This window comes from Boleophthalmus pectinirostris, unplaced genomic scaffold (assembly GCF_026225935.1).
Source record: "Boleophthalmus pectinirostris isolate CB_2022bp ecotype Guang Dong unplaced genomic scaffold, ASM2622593v1 HiC_scaffold_18, whole genome shotgun sequence".
Classification (NCBI taxonomy): Eukaryota; Metazoa; Chordata; class Actinopteri; order Gobiiformes; family Gobiidae; genus Boleophthalmus; species Boleophthalmus pectinirostris.
In genome coordinates, this window is record NW_026571133.1 from 15,762,776 (window position 1) to 15,777,007 (window position 14,232).

At 38.3% G+C, this 14,232-nt stretch overlaps 1 protein-coding gene across 1 annotated transcript in view; it reads left to right on the forward strand.

Annotated features, from left to right (window-relative positions):
• celsr1a (cadherin EGF LAG seven-pass G-type receptor 1a) overlaps window positions 1-14,232 on the forward strand; it is a 108,140-nt gene that overhangs the window by 29,586 nt on the left and 64,322 nt on the right. The window lies entirely within an intron of this gene.

Consider the following 14,232-nt stretch of genomic DNA (forward strand, 5'->3'; position numbering starts at 1 on the left):
GGGTTTTGTTGAAAAGAACCAATCGTGTGTGTGTTTTTTGTTCAAAAGAGCCAATCACTCGCCAGAACAGTAACTGGGCAACCTATTTATCAGTAACCAGCAGCAACAATAACTGTAACCTGACACCGTGAGTGAAAAGACCAAAGTAGAGTCTGGAAAGTAGAAAAGAAGAAAAAACACAGGAGAAAGTTCCAAGGAGGGGGTCATCTACTTCTATTGTACAATATTGTATTTCACAAAATGCCAGAATGTGAAAGTTGTTTGTGTAGGGCACATGTGTATCACTGCACAAATGTTAAATTATAATCATTACACTGGAAATTGCAAAAAATAAATGCCAAAATCTGAATAATTATTTGTTGCCATACTGTTTACTTGGTTAGTGCTTACTGGATGATCAATTTTATTTCATCATCCATTCATTGTTTTATTGATTTCTGCTTCCCGTGTATAAGCACAATTTTGAGTACTATTCACCAGTCAAAATGTATACTATTTTGTTTATTGTTAATCACTATAGCAATGGTGACATTTTTTGTCAGGTCAACCACAGACTGGGCTATTTAAGCAATCCTGGATAATGCTACTTGAATGTGATTGAGTGAATGGTTTAGGTGTAGCGTCACAAACAGAGTAAGACTATCTGGTATGTGGGTAATGGATACTCTGGTTTATGGCTGGGTTGGGTGGCTAAACAGAGCACCATGGGTCGACCTGTAAAGAGGCCTTTGAGCAGTTCTCACCCCCCACACCAGCAGTTTGTCCACTATTAACGCAATGAGATGCTGCAGTGTCTCCTTTTGTTTATCTCATTTATTAAAGAGATCCTGATTTAAAATGATTATCTACAAATCATAAATGTGAGTGAAAAGATGGTAATTGGATGTTGCCTTACCTATTTGTTGGCCTAGATGGTTTGCAATGTTCCACTGTATTGCACTAAACTTATCTGTTTTGCATTTATTAGATCACAGGTTTTTATTGCTCAAAAATACCTTGAAAATCATGCATTCTAACTGTAAGGGTTGCCAGATTTGACCTGTAACTTGACCTGTACTATCACCTGCTTGTCTCCAAGGGATAGTTTAATGCCACACACTGCAACATTTCAGACAAAGCAATCTCCATGGAGACAAGCAGATGGTGAACTCTCCAAGTGCCACTTTAACAAGACTACCTTGTCTGTATTCATGAAGCTTATTTTTACAAAGTCATATTTCTTTAGAAAATGTAGTCCTTATTTGACACCAGGCTCTTGCTATTTTTACTACTTCTGTTAAATGTATTATTACCATTTATATTGCTGCACTTTATTAATATGATATGATATTATGTTATATGACATGATATTATATTATATTTATCATATTTATTATATTATATTATATTGTGAGGTATGAGCTACTCTGTCCAAATCAATCAATACATGTTGTCTAAGTCTAAATACAATACATGTTGTCTAAGGAAAAAAGGTATACTGTGATCAGTCAGCATAAGAAATGAATTCTGATTGACTTTTTGCCCTTTTGCCCAGCCCTAGTTATTGCTTTTGTATATTTATGTAAGCCTTATTTGTATTAGAATTAGACTTCTTATCCAGTCTTTGATAAATGTTGTTATTAAGTTATCAGTGAGTCACAGATGATGAGTAATAGATTAAACAGTGACTTCAGATCATGTTTAGCATTTGTCACTTCAATATGTGTGTGTGTGTGTGTGTGACAGACCAGTGTGTTGTGTGAACATACACTCGGTTCTTGGTTCTCCTCCAGTGACTCTGCATCAGAAAAAGCCTGTTTGACTCTTCACCTTTTTGTGATCTCATGAATAGGGATTTGCCCGGGATCTAATTGTGCCCATACTAATCTGCCGACCACACACAAACATGAGGGCCCCCACGCTCCATAGTGACAGGACTAAAGACACAAGCTATGTCTGAAGCATTGTCCATACATTTGCTTAAAAGGCCCATATTGCGTTATAATGTTTTCTCATCACAAACATACCTGGATTTGTGTTGCCATGCCAGAAAGTGCTCCACTGTTTGTAAACTCCATACATCTTCACTAGAATCATTTGTATGATTTCAGCTCTGGAATTACCAATCTCTAAAGGTAAAAGGTAGCTGTTAACTTCAAAACTACCACTTCATGACATCACAAGGTGGAATAGAGCATTTTGAGCTTTGGAGATGTAGACAGATTGATAATAAAGGGTTGTGTAAAATAATGGCTGACTGTGCTTGAAACAGTGATCACATTTAGCATATAGAAAATGTGTAGTTTATTGTAGTGCCCTATTATTATCTTAGACAATACGATGACATGCCTTCAAGATTTTACACAAAATTGCCTCCAGAGAAGCGGATGTGAGTTGTAGCAGCTTGTACAGACCAAACTGTAGTGAAACTAGTGTAATTAAGTATGATGGATGGATTACATTTTGCTGTAATGTCTTCAATGGACGAGGAAATGTCTCATAGATCATTATAACTTGCCTCTGTCTGTACAGGGTATTTGCTTGAGGACTTAGTGTTTAACGCATCACTTGGTTGGGCGGAAACAAATCCAAACACCTGGATTTTGTGAACTGCATAAAGAGGAGGGGAGACATTTTGCTTGTTTTGTTAATTTAAAAGTTTTAGTTTATAATCAAAAACATAACCGGAGATGCAAGATTATGTGTTGAATGAAAGTGTGTGTTTAGTGGCAATCGGACAGATCAGTACAGTTAGCAGCACACCACCTTGCAATACTTTGAGTACACAGATGCTAAAGCCTCCTTTCTGCCTGAAACCACTTAATTCACAGCTTTCAGCAGCGGTGTAATTAGAAATGTCAAAGATTATCTGAAGAGACAAGCTTGTAAGAGATACTCCGCTATCATTAATGACCCTTTGGAGATACTTAGGAGATGATGAGCTATCAAGTGCGGTGGTCACAGTCTCCTCTTGGCTCTGGGACAACTTGGTCAGTCATTTAGGCTCGATTTGCATTGTCTGTCCGCTTCATCCGGGCTGCGTCAGTATTGTCTATCCCAAGAACAGAGGGCCCATTCTGCGCCTGTGTCTCTCCCAGGGATCCTAAATGGGGCGAGGATATCCAAGCCGAGTGAGTGGTTGGACTGGCACTGGAAGCCCCTGAGTGCCCAGCTTAAGTGTGGCTCTAAGGGTACTTGTGGTGGGATGTTTGGTGGTGGAGGGCACAGGCCAGAGCAGAGAGCTGGCTCCAAAGAGAATGCGACTGTATTGTTTTAGTTCAAAAGAATCTATAACGACACATGCATGAGCTGGAATAACATTGTTACAATTGGAAAGTTTAACAGGAGGACTAGTGAGGTACAGTCAGCAGATGTGTATCAACACACTTAACTTTATAGTATATGAAAGCTGGAACAATATTTAGGGCTCAGTTTTTATCGTGTGTACAGCTTCTTTACGAAGGTGGAGAGATTTCTGCCATTTTTATGCACTACTAGTATAAGATTTGAGCTGTAGAGGGTAGAATACACTAGCCTGATTCATCAGCTGGTTTCACTTTGTGGAAAACGTTTGACCTCGCAGTGTTAAAATTTGTTAGGCGGGTACTGTTTTTAAATGTAACCAATTGCTGCTATTTGGTCGTGATGTATGTAATGCGCCGCTAACGGGACTAACAGGTATATTAAGCTTTTCCAAAATCCCGTAGGAAGAAGAGCAATAACGTCTTTCCCCTTAATAAAATTCATCAAACATTCTCTTTATTCTGTATTTAAATCCTCAGTCTAGAGAATCGTTGCCAACACAGAATGTATGGCTCTTTCCTGATTAGCTGGTGCCCGGACTCAAACTTCCCTGGTTTTTGCAAATCTTCTAGTGTATTCCGTTTCCTGACCTAGTCGCTGGAGAGAAATGAAATTTAGTGAAGGCACTAGGTGGCGCCAGCCTGGCTACTGTACAGATACAGTTAGCAGAAATGTGTCAGCGCAGTTTGAGGAGTGGAAGATAATAATTAGACATTAAGAAGACAATAAAAAGACAATAATTACTATATGGACTTATCATTCAATATATGACAGCTAGAACAATATATTTTAGGTCTCAGTTTTTATTGTGTATACAACGTCTTTGCAAAAGTGGGGAGATTTTTGCCATTTTTATGAAGTACTGCTAGTATAAGATTTGAGCTGGAGAGGGTAGAATACACAAATTCTATGGCTAATTATAGGTTCATTCTGCTACTTATTTGTTGCCTAATGCCTTTTAATGATACAGTATATTCAGAAATGTGTTTACTGGGATTGTCATGCTTTGTGTCGGTGGCATAAAGTTGTTTCAGTATTATCGTTTATCACAGTATTTCTCTGTAATTATGCATCTCTTGCTGTGCTCAAAATGTGTTACCAGGACAGATGTTGCAGTTATTGTTTGATGCGGATCATGTATGTTGGAGGCTATAAGCTCCGATGATGCCAGCTGTTAGGCAGTTATATGTGGCGTTGCTAACTGTTGCCAAGAAGGATTTACCAGTGTTTTGAGTGACTCTGAGCCACGAGTGCTTGGTGTGGTGCCAGATTTTTGATATCTCAACGTAAAGCCAAAACTCAAACTGTGCCAGTGTTATGTCCAAATGAATCAAGAGGTTTATCAGGATTAAAAACGTCCATCAGGTTTAAAGTGACAGAAGACAAAAGTGCATTCTTGAGTCTAGTTCTGCACATTATCAATCTGGAGCTGTAGGGGTTCATATATTTTTGTAAACTCACAAATATCACACATCAATTCTTAGTTTTTGTGCAAGGTAAAATCAGAAGTAGTAAAATATGTATGTATTTGTTTTGCAGACAGACGTTGTAACACTTTTTGGAAGACACAAACTACAAATCTTTCCCTTAAAAGTGCATTTGTAACTTTTCTTCTGTGGATATGTCATTGCTCTGCATGGAATGTTCCACAATATGACATTAAACAGCTCCGTCCTTTACATTTATGAAATTACAGGTGGTTTTATAGCTCAAAAATACCTAGAAAAACAGGCATTCTGACTATGAGCAGGTTTGCCTCTCCACAGATCTGACCTGTAACTTGGTCTGGTTTGGTCTCCATGAAGATAGAAAGGTTTAATACCATACTGTGAAACAAAGCATTTGGGTTACCCTCCACCAGAAAAATCACATAGTGCACCTTTAAGGTTTTCTTTCACAAATCCCAATAATTTTATCGTTAACCTTGTAGCATAATTCCCTCAGTGATTGTTCAAGGTTTTCACAAAATACAAAAATAAACTTCATATGTCAATAAGATGATTGGGGCAGTTTGTGTTTTCTTGGCTGTAAATATCTTCCTGAAGTCAAATGCAGTTCATCGTTTTAGACATTATTTACATTCCAACTTTGCAATGTTTGACTTACCGGACTCTGAGACACAATTTGTTAAACATGTTGTGCTTTATTATAATGTAACTATTGTATGAAGCGGGTTTGTAGCAGAGCCCTGTCTCCAGCCCATATCAGAGCGTGTCTTGCACCTGTTGGCTGTTGGTGTCCGCTCCTTGATCCTGCTCCACTCGATGTGTCTGTGACTGTAATCCCACCTGTTCCTGAGCTGTGGGCAGGATGTTATCATGGCACTCCCAGCCCCAGCCCCGCCCCCCTCTGCACGGGTGAAAGGGGGCTATTGTGTTGGTGCTCTTTCCCCAATAAGAGAGAACAAGAGGGAGGTATAATCCTAATAGTGTGGTCAGCACTGGACAGTGGAGCGTGGAGGGGGGATAGGGGCTGCTGCCGGCCCCATGGAGAGCCACAGGTGTCGGGGGAGATTGGACAACAACAGCTGGGGGTGTATGAGGGTGACGTACACACACAGATGAACTCTTTTATGAGGTCCACAGTCTTGGCTTTGGATTTGTAATTTGTTTGAACAGATTTAAATGATGACACATGACAATGTGGCAGTGTGAAGTACAGCATTCCTTCAAGTTGAACCAACTGCAAACTGGGATGCACTTTTTTACTTTGAGTCATCTGTGCTATTTAGATTTCTGTTCATGTTAAACAAAAGTGATAGTTTTTTTTCCTTTTCTCTCTATGTAAAGAGTTTAATAGCAAAAACATCTCAATTTTCTACAGATATTATCAATAAAAATAATGTATAGTAGATTTTTATCAAGAAGGGATAAACAATATTTTGATAGTAGTGAAATATATTTGGCTGTTTTGAAAATATTACTGTACTAAGAGTAAAACTACAAGCATCTAATGACTTTTTCAAATGGCACTTGTTTTTTTTGCAAATGAACTCTACAAATATGAAACAAAGAAGAGACTGTGGTCTTAGTTCAATAACATGACAGAATTAACTATATTTTTTGTCTTGGGTCAAAAGATTATTATATTGATTAACTATTATAACATGGTTTTACACAAAATACATTGTGTTTTGGAACATTTATTTATTGCAGCTAATTATTTATGGGTATACATTTTGTAGGAGAAAAATGGGATTTTTTTTTTGCTATAGAGTTAAAACATTAGCACCATGAAGGATCTTGAGTATTATTGTTTATCAGTCTGTCAATATTCATAGTTTATTTTATGGATCAATATATTATATATATACTGAACATATTGGTGGCTTGAACAGAATTCCACTCCATAAGGACAAAATACAAACTCCAGTGAGAAATCAAAACAATTCAAGTGAGGAGTCCATCCATTGGTTATTTGCTTTCTGTTGTTTTATTCTGTTTTTATTGCATTAAATTGTAGATTTTAATTTTTTTTATGTGCAGCACTTTGGAAACAGCATTTGTTTGCTCTATAGAAATAAAGACGATTGGAGTGGATTGGATTTAACCCAACTCCTCATGTTAATGTCTCCTACCTGCCCTGACACTGCTCTGACGGTGCGTTTGTCTTCACCAGTGCCGGGTCACACCTGTCATTTCCCAGAGTTCAGTGCAGGATGTGTCTCCAGACGACTGCAGGCTCCTGATATATGATCTGAATCAGTGAAAAAACATCAGAAACACATAGATAGATGGGCCTGACAGTTTATTGGACTGAGATCAACAGAAACTTAGTTGGATAATACTTTCTTCAAAACAAAATGAAAACAATCCAAACATCATTAATCATATAAAAATAACACAAGATTAAAAACATGTACTGTGTACTCTTTGCTTGGTTTTGACATAAACATGCTCTGTTGATTTACCCTGATATAGTCCTCGTTCAGTCCAGATTTTGATTTTTTCTTTTCTCTTTTTTGTGATACTTAAACCCAAGACACACAAGTTTGTTTGCTGTTTCTTATTGGGCAGATATTTAAGTGCTTATCGTTGATTGGCCGACAGCCACTCCAGTTACAGTCTTTGTGGTTTTTGAATGTTGAAATGAAAGCAGAGACAGAGGGGGTAAAGGCAGGGCTTATTCAATGACATAAAACACACCCATAGAGGAGAGGGGGAGAGAGAGAGCGAGAAAGAGGTAGAGAAGGAGAGCCAGAAGGAGAGCGTTGCAAGTAGCTGCACCTGACTAGATTTCATTAGCTGTGGTGTTGTAAAAGTTTAACTGAGAAAACTTTACTGCAGTGAACTTCCTGCTTCTGAATTGAGGCTCTCCCTGAGGTTGTAACAGTTAACAGCTTCGCCCGTGTCTAAATGCTAATTAGGGAAGGGAGTGTTATTTTTCTTAATTTCTTATTTTAAAACTACTTTATTGACTTGTCCAGCTGGCATGGGATTATAATATATGTTATCAATGTACTAGGATAAGACCTGTTTATGATTGCAGTGACTTTAAGTTTTATTGCCATGGTCAGTGAACAAAATTCACTTCAGTAGTGAGATGCAACATAATAATCTAAACTATGATAGAATAAAATGATAAAATAAAGATAAGGGTATACATCCAAATAAGGTAAATAAAAGTACTTTGTGCAATTACAAAATGTACAGTATGGGCAGAACAACTTTGATTCATTTCTATTGGCTGCCTACTGTTTTTCTTAACTCTATCCCTTTTACCACTTTGATGCAATGCAAGATAGTTTAATAGTAAGCTCTGTTATACAAGTAAATGGGTAACTTATGTGATAATAATAATAATTCTTGTTCTTAAAAAACAGTAGTGAATCTAATGTAGTAAAAGGTTTTGCTCAGTGGTGGTCCTGTTACCCCAATGAAACTTGCCAAAAACTGCAAATGTGTTCGTTTTCAGTTGTTTTGCTAACGCCCCTCTCACTGACTGAATAAACAAGTTAACGCTTTCACGCCATGGACCCACCACCACAATGGAAGTCTGATGTGTATTCAAAACATTGTAAAAAACGCAGGTTGAAAGGTTTAGCTGGGCAAGTTTTAGAGAGTCAGGTATTCTGTTGACATTTTTAATCAGCTAAAAAATAGGGCTGCACAATTGTATTATATTGTATTATAATTAGTGTTTCCTGCTATGTTTAAAAAGTACAATTCTGTTTTGAATGTAAATTGTAACCAAATGAAATATAAACAGTAAAATGAATGCCGGAAATCCCTATGTTAGAACAAATAAAAAAGATAGAATGTGTTTTTTTAGCTGTTTTTTTTTTGGATAATCTAAATAATGGCAGTCTGGGGGGTAACTTTTGGGGGGTCGTCACCTGCTTTTTTCTATGGATAAGTCATTGCTCTGGTTGGAATGAACTGACTGCAGTATGACATTAAACAGCTCTACCTTATATTTATTCAATTACAGGTGGTTTTATAGCTCAAAAAAAAAAAAAAAAAAAACTAGAAAAACAGGCATTCTTCTCTGTTTACACAAGAACGCTTGCAGGTAAAAATGACAAAATATTTTATCAGAAGTGTCTTTTGTTTAGATGGTGAAGGCGTTTTTGGGGGCTTAAAAACGCAAAAATCTGAAACCACCCTCCAGAGTGGAAAAGTTTAATACGCTCTGCCGTAGCGTTTCCGTCTACACTACCCAAGATGCAAAACTGTTCAGATCTGCTCACGTTGCGTACGTGTTTATGTCACATACCAGCGTCATCACCTAGCTGCCTGGCATGTATACCCAATTGCGTCACCGTAAGCATGTGGATTTCTTCCCAAAAACTCTTGTCTAAACGCCGAATAAAAAGTGAAGACGCAACACCACTTTTGCATCTTCTGTTCAGACTGTCATCATATAAACATAGCCTAAGTCTTTTCTCAAGATAGAAAGGTTTAATGCCATACTGTGAAACATTCCAGACAATGCAACAACATCTTTATGGAGAAAAGGATTTGACAGACCCTCCACCAGAAAAGTTACACATTGCACCTTTCAATGTAAGATAGCCCATCAGAGCTCGAGTTTCCTCACAGTGACAGTCTTCATGCACAGCTCATGTGAACTGAGAAGAGTCAGCACTGCAGATAGAACAAGCTGTTAGCCTGACTGCTATCAACAACAACACAGTGTCATTAATTTCATGTCTCTGGATATTCTACCTCACCATCGTTTTTAGCTTGTGAACTGCTTGGGCTTTATGTCAGCTTGAATTCATCTAACTGTTGTTAGCTGTCACTCAAATCAGCAGTTGTCCGCGGGCATTTGAGCTGCTTAAACTTGTGTTACCACGTCACAACTAACTAATTTGTGTGTGTGTGTGTGTGGTCATCTGCCCCACTGACAAACATAAACAAGTCATTTTCAGCTCATTAACAACTTTTATCACCCAAATAGCCCCCAGAGCTGCTCCTATGTAAAAAATGTGGTTGCCATTTGTGTGTGATCTGAATTTTTTTTTGGAGATTTGTGACTTTTGGGTAGTACTGGGGTTGTAAATATAAAGTGATAATTTTTATTACGTATGTGTTAATACTGAGTGAACATTTCTGTGTGTAATCTGAACACACATGATGATTGATGATTGATTCCTGTTAAATCCAAGCCATACTGATCTCTAAAATATGGCTTTTTAAAACTAAATACAAAAGGAATAATCACCACATTTTGTCCCTATTTTTAAATTCCCATTGATGTTTGAATTGACTGAATTAAAATTTGATTTATCTCACTGCCTTATGTTCAGCTATATCATGCACAATAATGACTATTACACTAAAGGTGTAATTTGTTTTTATCGTTTGGTTGTTTTGGACAGTCCAGAGAAAGTGGCTTACCATAGTTTTTCCATTTCGGCTGACCGCACCCTTTCCCCTGCTCATCCTTGTCTGTGTGTGACCAGCAGCTGTAGGCCTATATATAGAGTAAATGATCGAATGCTTTACTGAGAGACAACAGAGGGGCATATAGGGTGGTCCTGAACATAAATTGTGTATTGTAAAACACTACTGAAGCTTAAGTTTGCTTAGAGTTAACTTAACTTAAACTACTGAGCTGTGTATGTAAAATATCTAGTGGATGCATATGGTATTTGGTCTGAAATAAAAACAAAACTTTTGTTGCTATATTACCTTTTTATTGACAATTAATTATCTAAAAGTTTTACTGTCAAACATCCAATGAACATTTACCTTGTGAGTGTTTTTTTTTATCTTCTACTGTCAAATTTTTGTTGCCTTAAGGTCCTGCTTAAACTTGATACATTTTTCCAGTATGAAAAAAATAAATAACGTTTTCAAAGTACTTGCCTCACCATCCATGGGTTTGAATGAACGAGGATGATGAGAAATTAGGACTGTTGCCATACCAGTTCACAGTTTATTACAAAACATTACGTTGTGTCAGTGGTGAAAAGACCTCAATATGTTGCCTATGAGGAAACTAAAACCCATGAGTTTTTTGACTTGTCAGATGACACCAAACTCCTCTCTGGCCCCTGCACACAGCTCACATGGGGCAGTGCAGTTTGAATTGGCTTCTCTGTCTCATAAATCCTTCACTTCTGTCTGCTCCTGTGATCTTCCCTGTCACGCTCCATCACTTTGGATCAGGGGGGTCTGAGGGATCCTCTCTGAGCTCCTGGATGTTTTGGCCCTTAGTCTATCCCTGTTTGAGAATACTGTCTGTACAAAAGTGTAGTAGTGGGAGGCTGCTGTCTTAAGACCAGTGTTAACAGATGTTGTCGAGATCTTGATCCTTTGATGCCAGTGTGACAGACGTGGAGTAAAAGTGCTTTGCTTATACTTGTCTGAGCGTCTGCACAAAAGCCTGAAACTCCACTTATGTTTAAAAGTGCTCAATGTAACTTTTCTGGTAGAGGGTTCACCACTTCTTTGTCTTCATGGAGATGTTAGAGTAGTCCTTTGTCTATAATGCCCCTCAGTACTGCATTAAATTTGTTTTTCTCTGGGGAAAAGCAGGCAATTTTATTGAATAAATGAAATTGGGTTCAATATGTCTCTGGCCCCAGACTCTAGATACACTGACCCCAGACGTGCATGAGCACCATTACAGACTTTATATCTCAAAACTCCAAACTCTCTATTCAGACTGGCTTTTAACACTCAGTAATGCATGATTTGTTTTTATATTACAGTTGTTTTTAATATTTTACATGTTTCTATATTGAAAAGCACCTTGAAGCACATTGAGTGTTGTAAAGGGCTCTGATAAAAATTGATTGATTTATTGAAACACTTCTAAACTTTATAAACCCTTAACAACCACATGTTTCCAAAGGCTATACCATTTGTATTGTATAGTATAGCTGAAGTGATTTTGCCAAGTCCAGATTCCTACTTTTTTGAAACCTTTTGTTGCTATAGAGCTCTCCGGTCTGAAAAATTGCACAGCTAATATATAGAAGCAGTATTGCTATACTGATAACTATAGGTCAGCAAATACTAGTGTATATTTACAATGTTTCAGTTGTTTACTTGCGTCGAGATCCTCAGAGTGCATGCCCTCTCTTTACTCTTGTCCCTGTCACTCTTCGGTGCTGTTGAAGTTGACCTCTGTCCGATTAGCACTTTGCCGTGGTCGGGTTTGGTTATGTGTCCTGTCCACACCCTGCCTGTGATTGACCGTCCCCCTGTCTACCCCATGGGAGTTTGGGGTCCCACACCTGTGCCCACCCCTCAACTTGACTCCTTCACCCCTAAATCTTCACATGCACCCCTGTCTCTGTCCTCTGTATGGGACCGTCCTGTGCAACCGGACTCCTCCTGCCCCAGTTCAACCATATTACCCCCACACTCATCTGGCCTCACCACCTGTCGATAGCTGTAACTCACCGCACTATAAAACCCAGTCCATTCATTCACTACAAATTGGAATCTATATACTACGAGGGTTGTAAAGATGCTCTGTATAATGTTTCCATCTCCATGGAGAAGTTAAGACTTTCCTAGAAGGTTCCACAGTATGGCATTTGAATAATCTTTCTGAATGGAGACCAGGCAAAGTTACAACTCAGGCCTGGGCAGAGGCAACCCTGCTCACATTAAGACTGCATGTTTTCAAGATATTTTTGTGACATCCAAAAACTAAATGCCAGGTTTAATGCTATATTTAATGCTGCACTGTGGAACATTCCAGACAAAGCCAGGAAATCTCTATGTACAAGTGTCCGCTACAGCACCATCTGACCCCGCAGCATTAGGATTCGTTCGCTCGATGGTTGGCGGGTACTTTTTTAAATTTAACCAGTTGCTGCTACAAACTGAGTGTAGGTTGCTGCGCGTAGCGTGCGTAAGGAAACAAGGCTGCGTCTGAAAGTGCAATCACTGGAGTTGCGGCCTCAGGCCCCACGTTTCAGCTCTGGCACCTCCTTGGAGATCATTGTACCACTCACTGAATGCACTTAAATGCACATCAGTGTCCCGGGTATGATCAGGTTTTTTGAGTATCCCGGTTTCGTCATGGTGCATGTAAACACAGTATCCTGGTTACTGCAACATAAAGTTGAGTGCACATGTATCCAAAAGACAAACATTTTTCAGTCTTTTCATCACAACAGTAGCCAAAATAAATAAAGTTACCAACATAAATAAAGTGAGTGAAATGACTGTGAAATAAAGAGCTGCGCTAAACCTGCACACATATGATCTCTGAAAACATGAACCATCTCCAACGTGATGTACAGACAGTTTAGTCAGAAGTCAGTTTGAAAAATAAGTTCAGCCTTTCATTTACATATTCAAATGTTCCAGCTTCAAATCCTCGATCTCAGGAATTGCCAGCACAGAATGTATGGCTCTTCACTGATTGGCTGAACCATCTAATCTATTTATTCTGATTCCTGACCTAGTTGCTCGAGAGAAATTAAATTGAGTGGAGGCACTAGTTGGCGCCAGCCTTGCTAAAAACTACTAGCATGCTGAAATGTTTTCATTTCAGTTACAGTTACATTTACCTCTATTTTTACTTTTGCAAAACAAGACCAGTAAAACTAAGATACTCCCTGTATGTTTTTAAACCTGGTGAAGGTGGTAGCAGTGATAGATACTTTAGCCACTGTAGTAGTAGTTATGATAATATAATAAAAAGTAGTAAACAAACACACTGATGATAACTGTAATAATTGGTTCTACAGTGTATATCACAGTGCAGATTTCCCATAGACTTCACTACATATAGTACATGCCTCTACTACAACCCCAACAGTATTAGCCCAGCCCTCCCTTGGGGCAGAAATTCAACCCTGATCCAATTACCCCCGTACTGGGCAAGAATCAAACCAACTCTGCCCCGACTTAATTCAATCTAGCGGCAAAAGTGTTCCCCAGTAAAACAGTTGAGATGTTTAACTGCTGTAAAGAGAGATGGAGCAGTCACTATGGGAGACAGGATCAAGTTAAAATGGTGCAGAGGGAGGAATGTGTTTTGAAGTGAAGTGATAGACACTTGATGGTGGTAAGGTGATAAAGTAGGACCATAAAACTCTATACCGATATATATACTGGCAATTGCACATTTGAATATATTATGTGTGATGTTTGAAGTACATGACAGTCTTTATTATCCTGTGCTTATATTACTGTATATCATGACCAAACCTGAACCTTTTTTTTTTTGTATGCCCTAACCAGTACATTAAATAAATAAGTGAAAATTTATGTTTTTCAATATATTTTGAGCAATAGAATTACCAAGGCATAAATGCAGGGAAGAAAAGGTAATTTTTTTCATTGTGGAAAATCACAGCCAAAACAATTATATCTTCATAAAGACAAGCAGGTCTCCCCCAAAAAGTGACAGTGCACTTTAAAGTTACAAGACATCCAGCCTTCAATGTTTCCTAAAGCTACTTGAGCTTGACCCAGTAAAAGCTGTATGACCCCTTTGATAAGGTGATAGTGATGAAGGAGGAGCAGGAAGTGAAGA